Below are 14,565 nucleotides of genomic sequence, written 5' to 3' on the forward strand. Positions count from 1 at the left end.
AGGCCTCGTTCGGTTAGGCAAAAACGGCCCGGAATGGCCTCCATTCCGGCCGGAACAAAGTGGCCCGGTACGAAATCATATCCGGACAGGAATCGTCGTTTGTTTAGGCCCAGTCCGGAATGAAAACATGCCATTCCAGGCCGTTCCATGCCGTTTTGGACCCGGAACCAATCCACACCTCAAGGGTCCAGGAATCAATCCGTCCGGGGAGCGGCGCGACTCGAGGCAAGCGGCGTCCTGACGGCGCGACTCGAGGAGAGGCGGGGTCCTGGCGGCGCGAGGCGACGGCGTCCTGGTGGCGGCTCGGCGGCGCACCGGCAGCGAGCTTCTCCTCGTCTGCCTTCTCCCCCGTAAGCCACTGCCTCTAACTACTAGAAAACACCCCCTGTAGATATGCTGCAGTAGAAACGTAGGCTGAATGCGTGTCTACGTCACCACCTAAAGATGCACTTTAACACGATTCTAATAGTGTGTCAAAGTGCTACGGTATTAGATACACTTATAGCGTTGTTTGTCTTATAAAGACATTTTTTAACACATTGTTGAAAACGTCTCAAATCGATACAAATCTTGACACGTATAAGTGTCACTATTATTTAGACACGTTGTAAAGCGTATCCGACAACTGTCTATAATCATATAAAAATATTTTTTTGACATGATTCTAAAAATATATCAAAATAATAAAAAGTTAGACCTTTTTCAGCTTAAACTGTCCAACTAAGTCTGACCGTCTATTCCCGATCCGATGATTGTGATCGCCCTCCGACGGTATTAAGCCCGCTGAAACCCTAGCTCCTCCGTCTCTCGGCCGCCGCATCTGGAGAGTGGAGAGCAGAGATTCGCACGGCACCAGCTCGCGGCACGTCACTCCAGCTCGCCCCTACCCGCAGTCGGCCGCCCCTACTCACGCTCCACCGTCGTCGACTCCCTCGGCAATCTGTGCGCCGCCGCGTCGTCGTCCTCAGATCCGCTCGCGGACATGGCGCTGGAGCAGAACAGCCGGCCCTGCACGTTATCCCCTGCGGCCACGAACGCCTACGGCACTAACGGAATGCCGAGCGCATGGCTGGGCGAGCTGGAGATCTTCGGCGCCACGCTGCGGGGCAACGCCGGGAGGTACGCCATCGCCTCGTGCCCCTTCCCCTAGATCTTCACCAGTGCTTGCTCTCTCCTTTGCAGCATCCCCTGCACCTAGCGGGCGAGGCCGCGGCTTGAGCACTCTGGTGAGCGTCGCCTTCCCTTGCCGCGTCGCTGCACTGGCCACCGGGAGTGGGTCAGGCGGCGCATCCCAGGCGCAGAGGGTCCTGAGTCCTGACGACCTTGGTCCGGCGCTGGAGCCGTCGTCCTCCTGCGTGAAGGTAGTAGTGGCCTGAGTGCTTCCCATGTTCCCCACATGGAAATCAATTCGCAAATCCATGGTAAGCTTTGTGATGCTTGGTCGAATGTTAGTTAAGTTTGCCTGGAAGTGCTTGTGAAATAGCAAATTATTTTGTCAGAATTGGCTGATGCAATGATTGAACTGGAGTCATGAAATTGCTTGTGAGCTAGCACATTATTTTTTTCATGGGACATAATATTCTTTGCTAGGCGCTTAGCTGATTGCAGGCGCTGGTGGCTTGAGCATTATTTGGAGTTGCTGGTGCCTTTTGCATGTTGATGTTTTGATCATTTTGTTTTCTTCGACACTTTGAGCTTAATGTTTACCTTAAGTTCAAATCTGTTTGTTATATTGGTCATTTTGCTGGTGAGGTCAAATCTCTTAGCAGTTACCAGACTACTCTGAATCTGGGATGGTCTCTTTTAGCTCAGAAGCATCATGACATATAGTGGCTTTCAAGCGTATAACTTCTGAATATTTGTTTAGACTTCACAAGACTGCTGGGTAATATGATTGCGGTAGCATAGACTTCGTGGCAGTTATATCAGGCTCATTTGTGCTTGCGACAGGTATTACATCAGTGTAAGCAACCAATTACAGATCAGTATAGATCAATAGCTGTTATTGCTATGGCTAGTTGCTCCTTGTACAGATCATTTAACTAATTACAATATGGCTAATTTGCTATGCCAATTCATGTAATTGTTAAGTCTCGATCTATAACTTGGGAAGCTCCTTGTTATGTACTATATATTTGAAGAATAGACAGATGTCTTTCTCCTGTTATGCACTTGTTAGACTTCCAAGGACATACTTTTATTCAGATTAGTCACATCCTTTATTCAGATTCTCTCTGTTGTCAGGCAGTCAGTGGAGCTCGGCTCTTTCCGTAGTTTGTGTTCTTTTCATTCCAGTTGTTTTGATCTCTATCGCAGTGCGGACACAGTTTAGTGCTGAGCACTTCTTCTCTGCAGGTGAGCTCGACAGTTCGTGCACAGGCAGCAACATTACAGATCAAGTTCAGTTTCTCTCAGGTGAGCAGTTTCTAAATTTGTTACCTTATGGATACTAAAGTTTGAGTAAATGGTCCTTTTATCTGTTTTACTAGTTTAAGGTGTACATCAAATCGTGGTCAAGGATATGTGCACAATCAAAAGACGTACTGTTTTTTTTTTACTCAGGAATTCTTACCTGTGTGTTCTTTCAGGATTCACAACATGGAAAAGAACAGAACTACCATTTTGGTTGGCTTGAAACCACACATACTACTAGATTCAAACTCCTTTGACAAACACTGATATTACTTTGGTATTTCTAATTTCAGGAATGCTTTAAGAAGAACCAAGTACTGAGAGGATAGAGGGGAAAGAAGGGGCAAACATAGGATTTAGTTGTTAGAGAAAAATTTCAGAAGTAGTTGTTAGCATATTATTTTCTGGAGTCAAGAATCGATTTTATGAACGCAGCTGTCTTGATGAGCAAACTTTTCCATTATCTTATAGATTTTGTAAATGGCTATATATTATATAATTTGTAAATGGATTGATACATATTATAGAAATATCTATGAAAGCATCTTTATATGTGTTGTGATGCAATGAATCATTACTATATAACATGTCTAATGCGTCTCTGATATTGAGTCTACACTTGTTAGCATGAAGTTATATGTTACTATAAAACGTGTCACTAGCCACATCATCTGCCATGTCACCTGACACCTCACCTCCACCGTCACTAGAAAATGTGACTATATTAGTAGACATGAAATTTTAATGTATCTACGAGAATGTATCTACCTAGATTAACACACAACATAGCGTTACTATTTTGTGTAACTAAACCAATAGACACGTTTTGTTGATAGACACGTTTTGTAGCTATATCAACAAAACGTATCAATGTGTCTTTACATGAATCTAACGTGTCTATAAAATGTCTTTTTATTTCATACACACGCTTAAAGAATTCGTTTCAACAAAGCCAGACACGGTCCATACGAAGACATTCTAGTCTCCTCCTTCCCCTCACTGCGTAGAAATGAAATAAAGCGTGCCTACATTGATGTGCGAACTAACGAAGGAATTAACCAGCCGACTGGCCGGGATCCATGTGCGAACGAAATGCTAAGGCAGTGTGACTTTTTTTTAGGTTTGGCGCGGGATCGGCTAGATTGCATGCATGCAATCGTACTAGTAGTTGATTGTCACCCAGCACGCAATTAAAACAATCGTGTGCATGTGTGGCTTTTCGCAAGAAGATCGGCCTAACTTACCGAACAAAAAATTCTGTTAACTTAATTTTCTAATGCAACAATGCCAACCAAACTGTTGTCGGCCATATTCTCCCAGTAATAATGCACGTAAAAAAAAGGCAGCATTCTAGCTAGCTATGGCGACAATAGGAGGGTTCGGGGGAGCTGCTGCTTCCCCGCCTACCGCGTTGGTCCAGCAGCACAAGTTTGAGCTACGTGATCTTCTTCACAGCTGCTCCGCATCGATTCATATACATTTTTCGGGGAAAAATAAAATGTGCCTATTTATTTACATTTTTGTTGAACCTTTGTGCTTAACATCGATTATTAAACTTGATTTAGAAATTTCAGAAACTTGGGATATCACACTTGTACCTATATATATATATATATATATATATATATATATATATATATATATATATATATATATATATATATAGATATATATATATATATAGACACACACACACTAGCTCCTGACCGAATGCATGCAATCCTAGCTTGTCCAGCAAAACGTTGACGTATGGCTGTCTTTGTATTCATCACAGGAAATTTTTCTTTTTGACTGCTGTCATTTCTCAGCAAAATTAGGGAAAGCCCGCACACACATGTGCCTGCCCTGCCCTGCCTACAAATAGTGGCGGGCAGGCCCGTTGCGAGCGACGATCTATCCTCTGGCCAGCCAGCAAGTGCCCGACAAACACATCTTCATTCGCACACAGAGACTAGACTAGACTAGACTAGAGCAGCTAGCTAGCGCACCCGGCCAGCCGGCGGCGGAATGGCACCCACCACTGCTGCCGTTTTGGTGCTGCTCATCGTCATCACCATCACCTCGGTGGGAATGGGATCTGCTGCTTCCCGTCCTGCGGCGGCGTTGCTCCGCCAGCAGCAGGAGATGGAGATTCGTGACCTTCTCGACGGCTGCTCCGGTGACTGCGACAGCTGCATGGTCAGCAGCGCAGAAGCGTGCCTGGACGGTTCCTCCTGCCCCGACTTGAAGACTGCAGCCACCTGCTTCGTCGACCAGATACCCATGATCAAGGAATGCCTCCGCTCCGCCGCGCGCGCTCCTCCAGCGTCAGTCGGCCAGGTGATGCTGCCGGGCGGAGCTGCTGCTTCCCCGCCTACCGCGTTGCTCCAGCAGCACAAGTTTGAGCTACGTGATCTTCTTCACAGCTGCTCCGCTCCCTGCTGGGCCTGCCTGTTTGCAAGCGTCGCACCCTGCATGTGGAATGCTCTCGTCTGTGGCAACACTTTATCCGTGGTCATTTGCGTCGCCCAGCAGATCCCCACCATGGAGAACTGCCTCGGTAACAACTGAGCTAGCCTATATGCTATCTATCTTATCTAATGTAGATGATCGATGATAACTTTGACAACCGATCGAGATCATGCATGCATCTATACATCCTATGACCTATAGTATATAGTAGTAGGTCAAAATGAAATAACCAGCACCCATGCGGTGCTGCATGCCTTACTTAGCTTGTTGTATTTCTATTGTCCGGTTGCCCGTGCTGTGTACTCACTCTCCGTATATATGCTATGTATGCCTCCTCGGTTCCTGCATATCTGCTTAATTATCGTCGTGTGCAACACATGCATCACCAATCAATAAAGATCCCATTGTGTATGTATTTTACCATATATATATATATATATATATATATATATATATATATATATATATATATATAGACACACACACAATCAATAATCAATCATCCTTGTTCATTTACATGATCGCTCGACTTTTAATTTTGGTCGTCTACCTACTAATTAACCACACATGCAAAAGCATGCGCTTGTGGGTGGCCGCGTGCAGTGTGATGGATATATATTATCAGAGATACGTAGCTAGGTCAATCGAGATGAGATGTCTACCATATATAGATAGGGTTTGTTGAATAAATTAATGATCTAGCTTCTAGTATACGGTTAAGTCACAAACCAAAGGAAAATCTTTATTTACCCGCATGGCTAGCTATTATTGACGGGTCAAAGTAGCTAATTTAATTAGAACGGCTATATAGTTTGTATATATATAGAACGGCTAACTTAATTGGCCGGGTCGTGCCTCCGGCGCCGTTACTTTGAAGAAATTAGAATGCTCAAAGCAAGCCATCGCTCTGGATATATTAGCATGGGATAACATCATAGGATTCCGGTCCTATTGTGTTGGCCTTCGGGATCGAAGTATATGGGTAGATTTTAAGCTTGAGGCCATCCTCTAACTTTTTGGTCCTAATAAGTCCAGCAGAGTGTGCATATATATTTTGCGCGTCTAATATCAAGAGGATGTAGGTATTTATATATAGATGGGACTTTGGATAGGGATGTGCAAATAAGAATGTACGAAAATGAGTTGCACATTTTGCTATAGTGTATATGGTCAACCCTCAGGTTTGCTACGTTAGACTTAATACTCTTTCACACACACTAATAATGCCATATCTACCATCCATTGTATCCCTCCACCTTATGTGGAGTCTGGTTATAATGAACGACCACTTTTTTTAAAATAAGTGAGAAATCATACAACTTTGACAACTTTTTATTAAAAAACTATTACATAACTTTTCGTTTTGAGTAAGTTACAAATTTATTTATATAACTTCTGCACCTAACTTTGTGAGAATAAACTTAGTACGATAACTTAATTCATACGCATAAGTTTTTAGGGACAAAACTTATTACTACAATCTTAACATAAATTTTCAACTTTTTTTTTTGAAAAAATGTTTCTATAACTTCTGTTTTAGAAGTTACAAACTCGTACATATAACTTCAGCATCTACTTTTTTATACATATAAATTTTGTAATAATAACTTACAAGGATAAAAGAATTTAAATGTATAATAGAAAGTAAAATAGAAAAGAAAGAAAAAGAAAAGAAAAAAAAAGTGGTATGTGCATCGGATGCTAGACACACTTCGAGGAAAGGGTGACCTACTAGTCGGTAGCAAGGTCAGAAGGTGAGGTCTTCTCAGCGAGGCGAAGTGGTGACACTGGGCAGGCAAACCCAATGCACGGTCAGGTGACCGCAAAGTCTATGCCTATCTCAATTCTTGATACAGAGATGCCCTAGAGCTTGCTATGGTATTGTAGCTTCGTGAGCTAAAACGAGCTAGCTCGAGCTATTAACGAACCGAGCCTAGCTATGTGTTTTGCTCGTTTCGTTAATGAGCCAAGCTGAGATAGCTTGACATCCACATCTAATTGCCGCGAAGCTCCACAAATCTAGTATAGTAAATAGAAACCACGGGAAGCTGCCGAACAAAGGCGAGGGAGTCCTTCACTAATTTTAGGTAACTTAAATCAGGTGATGTTTGGATAAACTAATAAATTGTCATTAGTTGCGACAATACCTCAACTTTTGTTTTCTTTATGGACTACTATTATTAACATACATAGGTCTTAGAAATTTATGTATAAATTTTAGACCCACATAACTAAACAAAATTGATAATCTTCACTATCTCGTTTGGCCATACTCTAATAATATACTCATATAAATACTTCTTTATCTTTATTCATCTACGATAGACTCAATTTAACATTTACCACTTTGAGTTACTAGATTTTTACTATATATATTATTAGTGACAGAAGTAAGTAATTTAGAAACATCTATAAGTGTATTTTGTATTTATTAAATTTCCTATAACAAGTACATGTTGGTAATTTAAATGAAAATTTAAGAGAACTTTTTGTTTGTTTTCAATAATACAAATGTGTGTAGTGTTGTAGTGTAGATGCAAACGTAAATGAATATATATCAATTACTATATAATACCAAATATAGTTAATTTAGATCTAAATTTAGGGAATTACATTAAATTATCTTCCATAATACTACTTTAGTTAGTTGTTTTACTATATATTGTTAGAAGAATAATTTTTAAAATATAGAAACATATATATGTGTATTTCATATTTATCTAATATTTTTTATGATAGTAGATGTTGGTAACATAGGTGTAGATTTTAGGAGATTTTTTTGTTCTTTTAATAATGTTAGAGGTGGGTAATTTCCATGCAAACTTAAGTGGTTATATTATTAGTTATTATGATAGGAAATGTGAGTAATTTAGATTTAAATATAGAGGATTACTATAAATCATCTCTCGTAATATAATGGCATAGTGCATAATTTATTCAAATTTATGAGCTATTTTGAATTATTTTTTACAATGTCATAGTTGGGGATTTTCTAGAAAATGAAATATATCAATGTCTATTATTGTTAGAGGCTACCTGATAAATGGCCAAATGTTTCTGATTTTTTTAAGAATTTTCAAAAAAAGAATTCTGTTGAATCTCGTGGGTAGCAGTTTTTACTTTCAATTAGTAATTGTAGGATCATGGAGGATATCTATGTATCAACAACCAAAAATCAATTTGAGCTGTGAAGAAAAAGTTTGCAATGGACTCCCCAGACTATGTCTCTACTCTTTGGCTCTGCTCTCATTTCATACTGAGCATTTGCATTGTGTGGGCCGATCGAAAACAAAACACCAAGGACAGTGAGGCAAACGCTTCGACACGATGGATTTCTGCAAAACAGAGCCCATATACGAAGTCTCTATCCCTGAGAGTGACAGCAATAATTGGATCAATCCTAAAGAAAGCCAGTCACCTGCTACTATAAAATACTATCCAACAGCTTGAGGTGCTCACTTACTACGGACTTGTATCATGTCCTCGATTTGCAGTACTCAGCAGTCAACTTGCATTGAAAGTGACTCCGTACAACAAATAATTTGTTTCACTTCTCTGTGTCCGAGATCTCACATACCCAGCCATTAATCTTAAATCGTCGCTTCTTTTTTTTATTTGTGAAAAGTTTACCTCCGGGCTTTATAGAAAACTTAATAATACTAGAATTGCCAGCCTACAATGTTGCAGAAATATTGAAAACTCCTTTAGGGTATGTTCGGTTTCCCCCTCCAACCAAACAAACCCTCTTGGTCCTTGGTGATCCATTTATCGCGGATATCCTCCAAACGGAACCTAATATAAAGCAACACAGCACACCATACATATAACAATTATACGTAGATAGATATGTATGCTACCAGTCACCATACAGAGAATATATAAATAAAGAAATTAAAAACTCAAAGAGAAAGTATGTGATCCACCAACTTATCAACTGCCAGCTGAGAAGACCCAGTCCTTTCAAGGCACATCCTCATCTTCTCCTTCAAATCCTTTGCCCTTCCCCTGATCTCACCCCGCTCATCTTCTCCCATCAGCTTCCCGACGGCCTTCCCCACCTGCCCTCGCTCCAGCGCGCCCTCCATCGGAACCACAACCTTCCACGCGTCCTGCACGTACCTCCCGGTGGCCAGCTGATCGCCGAAGATGGGCCTCGACAGCATGGGCACGCCCTCGTAGACGCTCTCTAGCGTGGAGTTCCAGCCGCTGTGCGTCCAGAACCCGCCCACCGCGGGGTGCGCCAGCACCGCGCCCACTCGACCACCTTGCCCCTGCCCGCCACCGCCGCCGCGAACCCGTCCGGGAGCTCCGGCGGCCGCGCCTCCTCCTCCTCCCCGGCCACGAGACTGCGCCGAACCACCCACAGAAACGGCCGGCCGCTGCGCGCCAGGCCCCACGCGACGCTGCCGAAGCTCACGTACAGCACCGACCCGGGGGCCTGGGTGTCCAGCCACTCGACGCAGCTGGCGTCCGGGCTGAGCAGGCTGGGCGGTGGAGGCGACGAGTTTGTGAAGCGGGCCGACGGCGAAGGGTGGGATGCCTCTGGGGCCGAGCTCGTCGTGGATCATCGAGAGCTCCTGGGGCTCCAGAGCATCGAACGTGTTGAGGATTGCGCCCGAGGAGGTCGTCGTGGTCTCGGTGGCGAGGGTCAGGATCCTCTGCCCTATCTCCTTGCTGGGGGAGCTTGCTTGGGTCGAACAGGTCGCTCACTCGCAGTGGTGGCAGCTCCTCGATGGGCATGTGTAGGTTAGACTCTGAAATGATACATAGAAGTAATGTGAAATTGTAAAAACTGCCACAGTAGTAGTGAACTCGTGCCATAGTAGTAGTAAAAGTAAAAAAATGAATTGCAGGTTTAGTTTTGATCTGGAAATAAAATGTACACGAACGGCGTCCTGTGTTGGTAGTTGGTACCGACCTGTGGATGGCAGGTAGCCCTTGTCGTGGAGCATGTCGTAGGACCTGAAGAGGCGGAAGCAGGCGGCGCTGCCGGTGTGGAGCACGAGCGTGGGCAGCCCGTGCCCCGCGGCGGCCTTCTGCGCGGCGGTGAGGGTGGAGTCGATGATGAGGCACGCCAGCCGGGGCACCTCCTGCTCCTCTGCCGCCGCCTCGGCCTGCAGCAGCGACGTTGAGGCCGAGGATCTTGGCGATGCCGTTGGTGGCGGCCGCCACGGTCTCCAGGATGGCGTCCGGCACGTCGACGAAGGCGAGCCCCGGGTAGCGCGCGGGGTCCGGCGCGTTGAACGCCGTGTGAAGGACCGTGACGGCGAGCCCCCGCGCGTGGAGCGCGCCGGCCAGCTGCAGCATCGGGCTGATGTGGCCCTGGAACGGCAGCGGGAATGTCCGCTCCAGCCATTCGTGCCGGCACCGGCAGGCAGGCTGCTCGCGATCGCGATGTGTTCTCCTTTGCTATGGAATGCTGGAAATCTCGGTGCTCCAGCCTCCAGCTTCAAGTGTCTCTATATACAACATAAACAGTGGCAGGCATGATCCTCAGATAACACTGGTCACCTAGCAGCTAATTGATCGTGTGATTAGTGATTACTCACTCCTCGGAGGTGGGAGGAAACTTCGTAAAGGCAGGGACGGGCATGTGCTCCCATCAAATGCAGCAGCCACAGGGATATGATAAGAAATTGACGGTCCGGTCAACGGTGGCTGCGACTCTCCAGACACGTAGAAATGGCAACGGTTGACGGGGTCTTCGAAAAAGATCGTGCAGTTCTCTATAATTTTATTTTAGTAGGAAAGATTCGTGGAATCGACTGTGGTACGAATCATTTACTTCCTCTAGTAAGATTTTCTAGAACTGAGAACAAAGAAAAGCCAATTTTACCCTTCATTTAATAGATGACATCTCCTTAGCATAACTAGCCTATCAACTCGTAAACGGGCTATAATGTTAAGATATATGACTAAAAATACCTTACTTATTTTGTGCTTCATGTCTCTTTATTCATATTCTAATACATTGCCCGTAGATACTTGTGATAATCTCTATCCACTTGTGATAAATTTACAAGTTACTCTATATGTTATCCCATCTATATTAATATTCATAGTTTATTAAGCCACCAGACATATGTATGTCTTCTATATGTACTGTTTAGAACACAACGTAGCTTGGGTTATGACAACTCTTGTTATAACCTGTGTTAGGAAATCATGCATGGGTGTTGCTTTTGGTTTCAAATTTTGATGTTGTGACTATTTTATCCACATATTAACTTGAAACTCTAGTGTGCATTATGTATTTTATTCAAAACTCTTTTATTTTCTCTATTTAAAATTATAGATTCTTGGTTATAAACTACACTATTTAGTTACTACAATGATATAAACAATATCACTTAAGATAGGTTGAATTTCCTCTATCAAAGAATTATATGTAGTAGAATATTTTTTAATAAATAAACTACCAATATAGATATGTTATAGTGTATGTATTAGTCAAAACTTATAATAAGTTTATCTAAAGTTACATCTGGGGATATGCTTTCAGTAGCTAATGCTTATTAACATTTAGGAGGTCATCAACCTGTTCACCAGCTTTAAAGTGACTATGGAAAAGCTCGTCAGGCACAGTATAAAGTTTTCATTTAACTTTTGCTCAAAGATAGACTCATCCCAAGAAATATTTTGAGAAGGAAAACTATGGATTTAAAGTTATGAATGCATATTATTATATGTACATCAAGAGGAGGAAACAAACCACCATCTATACATATCTATTTATAAGGTGTACTTTTCCTCAAGCTTGTTGGGGCCCTCTTAACCTACATAATATATGATGCATATACAGTGCTTACGGCTCTCAAGACTCAACAAGGAGTCTCTTTCTTTATGGAGATAGCCAAATACTACCTCCGGATGTCAATGTTTGATGTTTAGGATAGCAAGTTGCACTAGAAACAAATTAGTTTTGATTGTGGGAACGACAACTAAAAAAATAGGGAGGGAATAGTTTGTTAATGATAATAAGCTAAGCAGACAAAAATGCTGAATACTATGTCACGAAAAAAAACAACCAGAGAAAGAGAGCATTATAATTGAGAATAACAGTTCATATATAGAAAAAAACCAGTCATTAAGCTCCACATGCTAAACCTAAAGCACACATAGACAGCAGAATCTTCACAGAGATAGAATGTAGTTGACTAACTTATCAATGGCAGTCTGAGAAGACCCAGAGCTCTCCATGCAGTCTGCAACCTTTCTGCTAAGCTTCCTTGCTCTTTCCCTGATCTGAGCACCCTCCCTCTGATCCATCAACTTTTTAATCGCATTCTTGATGTTTCCCCTCTCCAGCTCGCCGTCGAGCTCGATCCCAACACCCCAAACATCCTGCACATATCTGGTGTTCGTCATCTGATCGATTGCGTGGGGCCTACAAATCATCGGGATTCCCTCGCTGAGACCCTCCAGCGTGGAGTTCCACCCGCTGTGGGTCCAGAACCCACCCACTGCAGGGTGGGCCAGCACGTCCTGCTGCGGGGCCCACTGGCCCTCCCGTGCACCGCATCCTCAAAGCCATCCGGCAGCTGCACACTCTCACAGTCCCCTACTTGCTTGGGCCGAACGACCCACAGGAAGGGCTGGCCGCGGTCCGCCAGACCCCAGGCCACCTCCAAGAACTCGTCGATGTCCATGGACGCCAGGCTCCCGAAGCTCACGTACAGCACTGAACCGGCGGGCTGGGTGTCCAGCCACCTAAGGCAGCTGTAGTCCGGGGCCAGCAAGTTGCTTCCGGTGCTCTTGGAGGAGAGCCTGTGCAGAGGGCCGGCGGCGAGCACCACGGGCAGGTCGAGCTCGCCGCGGATCCTCTGCATCTCGGCTGGCTCCAGCGCCTCGAACGTGTTGATGACGAGGCCCGAGCAGTTCCTCACTGTTTCGGTGGCCCGGGCGAGGACTCTGCGAACCTTCTCGTGGTTACTGTGCTTCGAGAAGATCAGGTCCTTCACTCGCAGAGGCGGCAGCTCCGGCACCGGCATGTAGAGCTCCGACTCTGCATGCAGCCGAAACATTCAGTTTAGAATAAGAAGGTTTTGGGGTCCCAATTTCGTCCCATAAATTTGCAATTATTTGATTTTTTAAAATTAAGATAATTTTGTGTTCGTTTGATAAAATCTGCCGCTAGAAGAAGAAGAACAAAGAGTTTAAAGCTGAATTTACAAATTGACGATGAAGCTTGCAGACCTTTGGGAGGCAGATATCCCTTGTCATGGAGCAGGGGGTAGGCTAGGAAGCATCCCAAGCATGCGGCGCTCCCGGTGCGGAGCACCAGCGTGGGCAGCCCGAGCGCGGTGGCTGCCATGTGCACGGCGAGGAGGTTGGCGTCGACGAAGAGGCACGCGGCGCGGGGCCGCCCCTCGTCCGCGAGCACGGACGCCAGGACGTCCCGGATGGCCGTCGACGCCTCCATGGCGGCGTTCATGGCGAGGATGATGTCGATGATCCCGCCCCTCGCGGCGACGTCCGCGGGCGTGCCGTCGGGGACCTCCACGAACTGGAGCTCCGGGTGGAGCGCGGGGTCCAGCGCGTTGAAGCGGGTGTGGAGCACCGTGACGGCGAGGCCACGCGCGTGGAGCACGCAGGCCAGGTGCAGCATCGGGTCGATGTGCCCCTGGAACGGCAGCGGGAACACCAGCGCGCGGCGCGCGCGCGGCTCATGAGACCCCAGCCGGCCGTCGTCGCCGTCGCCGTCGCGTGCTTCTTGGACGCTGGCCATTGCTGTGTCTTGCGTGCGTGTGTGCTTGGGGAGCGAAGTATACTTTTTTCAGTACGAGGTGACCAGCAAACAAATTGAACACCTGTACATGATTTAGGTCTGTTTGTCTATTTCTTTTTACTTGCATCCGTCGTCCGTTGTATCCACCTCCCTCCTCTAATCTTTGTTTGTTGATGCCGGGCAAGCATCAATGTGATGCTCCTGCCCAACTCTAGCACCGTTTGCGAGCACTCACAACCACTGTCGACACGCACAGTCATCGCCTAAACAAACTATCACATGAAGTTGTATAGCATGCAGTGAGTGCGTGAATGCACCGAACACCCAAACCAAAATGCAAAACTAACGATTGGGATCAAACTTCATCACATATGCATCCTACGATACAAGTCCACTAACCTAGTGGCGAAGCTAGAACAAATTCCCCTGGAGGGGGTGCATCTCTCTTGTGAATGCATATGTGTGAAATGTGAGCAGTGGCGGACCTAGCTTTTATATGTTTAGGGTATGCTAGAAAAAAATAACAATTTTTTCAATGCCATGAATCAAACTCGAGTCATTTAGCTTGTTTTGCTCCCACCAAACCAGTTATGATACATGCTCCTTTGTGACTCGATGTATACATAATTTATTTTTAGGGTATGGCATACCCGCAGGGTCCGCCCGAGTGTGGGTGGTGCATAAATGGTGAAAATTTGATTCCTATAATTATTTTTGATAAAATTCGTAGGTATATGTGTACTCACAGTCAACAACATAGCTTCGTCCCTGCATTAACCTTATGGCGTGCACACCATCACCTATCCATCGTTTTTCTTTAGTCTTGCATCTACTGATGCATAACCACTAGGCGGCACCTCTGGCTCCACCGTATCATTCTGGTATTGATCAGGGGTTTCTCAAACTAGTATCTCTCCAAGGATAGCCCTGTTATCTGAAGTAAGCTCCAAAGTCTCTAGGCCCTAAATTTAATT

General features: G+C 44.9%; 1 long non-coding RNA gene and 2 pseudogenes across 1 annotated transcript; 1 reads left to right on the plus strand and 2 right to left on the minus strand.

Moving 5' to 3' along the window:
- Positions 1-800: 800 nt before the first annotated feature.
- Positions 801-2,974, plus strand: LOC120666283. Its single transcript, XR_005671642.1, has 3 exons — positions 801-2,415; positions 2,589-2,625; positions 2,706-2,974. It is a non-coding gene; the product is annotated as an uncharacterized LOC120666283 (long non-coding RNA).
- A 5,788-nt stretch (positions 2,975-8,762) lies between these two features.
- Positions 8,763-10,809, minus strand: LOC120667926 (annotated as a pseudogene).
- Positions 10,810-11,931: 1,122 nt separating this feature from the next.
- On the minus strand, positions 11,932-13,540 carry LOC120663449 (annotated as a pseudogene).
- Between the last annotated feature and the right edge of the window lie 1,025 nt (positions 13,541-14,565).

This window comes from Panicum virgatum, chromosome 3N (assembly GCF_016808335.1).
Source record: "Panicum virgatum strain AP13 chromosome 3N, P.virgatum_v5, whole genome shotgun sequence".
Classification (NCBI taxonomy): Eukaryota; Viridiplantae; Streptophyta; class Magnoliopsida; order Poales; family Poaceae; genus Panicum; species Panicum virgatum.